Genomic DNA, 6,076 nt, shown 5'->3' on the forward strand with positions numbered 1-6,076 from the left:
ACCAAACCAACACAGACCTAGCTGTCTATATAACATGTACCAAACCAACACAGACCTAGCTGTCTATCTAACATGTACCAAACCAACAGAGACCTAGCTGTCTATCTAACATGTACCAAACCAACACAGACCTAGCTGTCTATCTAACATGTACCAAACCAACACCAACAGAGACCTAGCTGTCTATCTAACATGTACCAAACCAACACAGACCTAGCTGTCTATCTAACATGTACCAAACCAACACAGACCTAGCTGTCTATCTAACATGTACCAAACCAACAGAGACCTAGCTGTCTATCTAACATGTACCAAACCAACAGAGACCTGGCTGTCTATCTAACATGTACCAAACCAACAGGGACCTAGCTGTCTATCTAACATGTACCAAACCAACAGAGACCTAGCTGTCTATCTAACATGTACCAAACCAACAGAGACCTGGCTGTCTATCTAACATGTACCAAACCAACAGAGACCTAGCTGTCTATCTAACATGTACCAAACCAACACAGACCTAGCTGTCTATCTAACATGTACCAAACCAACAGGGACCTAGCTGTCTATCTAACATGTACCAAACCAACACAGACCTAGCTGTCTATCTAACATGTACCAAACCAACAGGGACCTAGCTGTCTATCTAACATGTACCAAACCAACACAGACCTAGCTGTCTATCTAACATGTACCAAACCAACAGAGACCTAGCTGTCTATCTAACATGTACCAAACCAACAGACCAAACTAACACAGACCTAGCTGTCTATCTAACATGTACCAAACCAACAGAGACATAGCTATCTATCTAACATGTACCAAACCAACAGACCAAACCAACACAGACCTAGCTGTCTATCTAACATGTACCAAACCAACACAGACCTAGCTGTCTATCTAACATGTACCAAACCAACACAGACCTAGCTGTCTATCTAACATGTACCAAACCAACACAGACCTAGCTGTCTATCTAACATGTACCAAACCAACACAGACCTAGCTGTCTATCTAACATGTACCAAACCAACAGACCTAGCTGTCTATCTAACATGTACCAAACCAACACAGACCTAGCTGTCTATCTAACATGTACCAAACCAACACAGACCTAGCTGTCTATCTAACATGTACCAAACCAACACAGACCTAGCTGTCTATCTAACATGTACCAAACCAACACAGACCTAGCTGTCTATCTAACATGTACCAAACCAACACAGACCTAGCTGTCTATCTAACATGTACCAAACCAACAGAGACCTAGCTGTCTATCTAACATGTACCAAACCAACAGAGACCTAGCTGTCTATCTAACATGTACCAAACCAACAGAGACCTAGCTGTCTATCTAACATGTACCAAACCAGACAACTTACATAACTTTACAATCTGAATTTCATTCATATGTTTTTAATATCTACGGACCCTCTTATTACAAAATCTACAGACATAATGTTGTGTTTGTCTGAAGATAAGCCCTAAGAGGAGTGGCTGGACCAGTATTAGTATGAGACAATGAACTAGCATTTGTGTTAAGTTTACTTAACTGTAACAGACACGGATGGGCTTATCATTCAGCATAGACTTATTGTAGTACAAATATAGGTAACAGACGAAATATCATATAAATATCATGTAAATACATTATACAGCATTTCCTCGATGGCACACTTTTTTTCTATTTCGATCCATCCTCCTCCTCGATGCTCAGCGATGTCTGGGTTTGCAGAATATTTCAAAGTATCAATTCAAATATCCAGCATGTACTGTAGATAAAATTCTCACACTTAAACATTTAAAAATTATTGAAAACCAATGCATAAATCTTTTCCTGAACTTACACCATCTTCAAATATTTGAGTGCAAAACAACAAACCCTGCAAAAAGTCATTATATTAAGCAGTCTGATCCTCGAGATATTCACCACTTCCACCTACAATCGGGGGAAAATACATTCATTATACACTCAACTCCTTAATACTCAAAAGAGGGTTTATCAATCAATTTCTTTTTTGATACTTTAAAACGTCATACCCAGACATATCCTGTCAAAAAGGTAGAATTTAAGAACATGCTTTAAACTTTTGAAAGCAATTAAATGAAAGGGTTCAGTTTCTCCTGTGAATTGCATGTTCCAGCCAAGCTCTATCATATAATGTAAGCTCTTTTTTACTTTCAAAATATCGACCGTGATCTCAACAGTTTGGGTTCTAAATTAATGGAGACATATCAGCTGCTAAGGCGTGATGTAGACTGCACCATAGAACCTGTGTTCTTTTGACAGCAATATCACCCTCACATCTAGTTGGGTTTTATTATACTGACTGAACTCAATGCCAGAAGACACCATGTTTCATATTGAAGTTTCTTCATGATTTTCACTTTTTTTTTTTCATTTAAGCTCTAAAATGGCTCATAATAATGAAGATACTTTTAAGTAATTTTTATTTCTTTATTTAGTGGTTTTAATATTTCAATTTATTTAATTTAATTTTTTTTTCTCATTTATCTTGCAAAGAAATAAGATTTCTGAATATACAATGTGTTAAGAAATTGCTTGGATTTTTTCTGTCGTCAAAATGGTGCATGTTTTGAAGTTTTTCAACTTCTGATGTAAACAAATTTGTTTAAAAAAAATTTGAAGCATTTTGATGGCCTTAATAAATAATGTGTACGTCAGCGCCACGGAAGTTCTACACATTTCTGTAATGGAAACATCCAGCGATCACACTGCGAGTCTGTTGTATTTTCAGCCTTGAGTCAGCAATAATGTGGGCAAGTGTTATTTTACAGAATATTTAATGAGGCTTTTGAACATCATCAAATAAACATGTCAAATTATTTGCACAGTATTCTTTAACCCGTTGAATGTGTGGAATTTAAAACAAAACAAATAACTGTATTTGTTGAATCTCACGGCATTTTCATTCACTGGTCAGCGATGGGACCTTATAATTCTATAACTTTCACCTCATTTCGGGGGAAACATTGGTAAATCACGGAGGTAATTTTCAGGAATTAAATGCAAATTTTAAAATGCTGTTTACCTCAATTGAAATTTTGTAAACAATGCTTCACGGTGAAAGCCGAATGGATCGAGTCACATGGATGCAAACGAGGAGCCCGCACAGCATTTGCTTACGAAACAGTAACACATGCACTGAATAAATTCTTATATGATCTACAGAATTGATTTGCACTAATTCAGTTATTCAAAAAAGATGGTTGCACACACTTTCAATTCTCATGATTATAAGGGAATGTTTTATATTATTTATAATTATTATGTTAGATGATATATTCCAACAGTGATTTTTACAGTTATAGTGTCTTTAAGGGACATTCCACACAAATTTGGATTAGATAAGGCACTTTATTAGAAAAAATTGTACAAAAATATTTTATAACGTATGTTCTTATGGAAAACGTCTGCCTCAATTTACAATAAACAAATGATATTTGATTTGAGGAAATTCCTAATAGATCAAGCTATATCATTTTTACAAACATTTGCGTGACTCTGATTATGCGTAACAGGTTTTGTTGTATAAATATAGGCAAAAATTTTGAAATATTTGTGTACATTAATATAATTGACAGGAAATAAGCCTTGAGAAGCAATGGAATTACGATCCCAGTCTTAAGTGAACAGCATGCTAATTTCGCATAAAATTTAGTCAGTTTAACTTTATATTAGCCGATGGTATCAAATTAATCTTCTCCAAACTGACCACAGGGAAAATATTTTAATGCTGACAATAGTTTTAAAAGTCATTAGAAAGAGTTTCTAAAAGGTGCTAAACAGAACACAAATTTTGGAACTTGTGCATGCAGCCATTTCTCTTTAAATGTGATGTTGGTACTTTGACCTAGCTGCTAATATTTTTCTGAAGCCAGTTGTCAGATTTGATTTATGGTATAAAAAGTTTTAACAAGTAGTGAATAGAAATTTAAAATAAAAAAATATATTTTGGCCATTTTCTTGAAAAACTTTGTATTTCAATCAGTTCTCCATTAAAGTCTCTAAACACATGTTCATCCAATTAGACCTCAGTATATAAAAGAACATACAAAGGGCTTTCAGCTAATATACAAATATATCATGGGTGTCTGTACAATAGTCCAGAATATTTGATATGAGGCACTGGTAATAGACTGATGTTCTATTGAATGAGGCAGAAGGCCGAGTGCAATAGAATATCGGTTGATTACCAGTACCTGGCAGTGTTGACATCTGAGTGACTTAGACGCTTTAAAGAGTAGGACAAAATTCTGAAACATCACTCAGTGGTCAATATTTCACACGTGACTGTGCAATATTCACTTTAGGAGTGCAATAGTTCAAAATATACCTTATGTGTATAGTCTAGGAAAATCATGCAAACACATTATTTAATAAAACTATTTTATATAGTCACATAATAAAACAGACATACCATGTGACTCTCTGCCATTCCAAGAGATATCCACATACAACATTTGGTGACTATAGGTGAAAGAGTAGATAAGAAAAACATTACACACGGAAAGATATAAGGAGTGCAAACCTGTATAGTACTGGTAATGATATAAGTACTACAAGCCTGTGTCATGATACTCTACTGGGGACTTCTGTTTCCTTTACACGACACCAATTAAAGGGATAAAGAAAATAATAGAGGCTTCAGTCCTTACGGAACACCATGGGAAAGCAATTCAAATTAAGGGCTTTCAAATTTTATTCTTTTTTAAAAAGGTCATGAACGAAATTAAAATTTTGTTGACACTACATTGAAATGTCAAGGCAATCATCATGAGGGAAATAGTTTTCTAGCTCCACCAAGATATCGTACCTTTGAAACGATATACTCACCGAATAAAGTTTAACTGTGGAGTTACCATAGCAACATGCAGCTTACTAACCAAAATTAATGACACATTGATTTCTAAACAGGAGAAATTTGCTGATACAGAGTCTTTACAAATCTCACAGGTAATTTGAAGTAGGCGTGCATAATTTTATAGTGATGACAGAAAAAGAGTTGTCATCCCCCTTTTTTTTAATTTGTAGATAATCTTCTGGGTAAAGTTAAAACCTTTCCAAAAAGGTACATAGTTTAATTGATTCAACACTAATTTGAAATGGCTTCTTTACAGCCAGGGTCATTTAAGGATGTGTCAGGTTTTGGAGGTGGAGAAAGCTGGAGTATCCGGATAAAAACACTGGCCTATGTATACGGTCAGTACCAGGCAACTGCCCCATGTAGGTCTAAAACTTTCGATCCAGAGGTGGATGGCTAGTGACAAAGTGTCGGGACACCTTACGTAACCATTCAGCCACATCTGCCCATTCCTTTTGTACCAGATCAGTGTAGATTCTTTCTGGTCTAAACCCAGACCTGTCCTACTGTACCTCTGTCTGGTCTAAACCCAGACCTGTCCTACTGTACCTCTGTCTGGTCTAAACCCAGACCTATCCTACTGTACCTCTGTCTGGTCTAAACCCAGACCTATCCTACTGTACCTCTGTCTGGTCTAAACCCAGACCTATCCTACTGTACCTCTGTCTGGTCTAAACCCAGACCTATCCTACTGTACCTCTGTCTGGTCTAAACCCAGACCTATCCTACTGTACCTCTGTCTGGTCTAAACCCAGACCTGTCCTACTGTACCTCTGTCTGGTCTAAACCCAGACCTATCCTACTGTACCAGCTCAGTCGAGATTCTGCCCGGTCTAAACCAGACCTCTATCCTACTGTACCAGCTCAGTCGAGATTCTGTCTGGTCTAAACCCAGACCTGTCCTACTGTACCTCTGTCTGGTGTAAACCAGACCTACCGTATCCTACTGTACAAGCTCAGTCGAGATTCTGTCTGGTCTAAACCAGACCTCTATCCTACTGTACCAGCTCAGTCGAGATTCTGTCCGGTCTAAACCCAGACCTATCCTACTGTACCTCGGTCTGGTCTAAACCCAGACCTATCCTACAGTAACAGCTCAGTCGAGATTCTGCCTGCCTGAGTCCATCACTTAATACACAATGCTAGCAGCAGGAATCAATTGGCTCCAATAAAAAGTTTTGCTTAACCATGTG

General features: G+C 37.1%; 1 protein-coding gene across 1 annotated transcript in view; it reads right to left on the minus strand.

Annotated features, from left to right (window-relative positions):
* The window catches only part of LOC117330636 (integrator complex subunit 13-like), a 183,208-nt gene that overhangs the window by 137,930 nt on the left and 39,202 nt on the right, over positions 1-6,076 (minus strand). The window lies entirely within an intron of this gene.

The sequence above is a fragment of the Pecten maximus genome, chromosome 7 (genome assembly GCF_902652985.1).
Source record: "Pecten maximus chromosome 7, xPecMax1.1, whole genome shotgun sequence".
Classification (NCBI taxonomy): domain Eukaryota; kingdom Metazoa; phylum Mollusca; class Bivalvia; order Pectinida; family Pectinidae; genus Pecten; species Pecten maximus.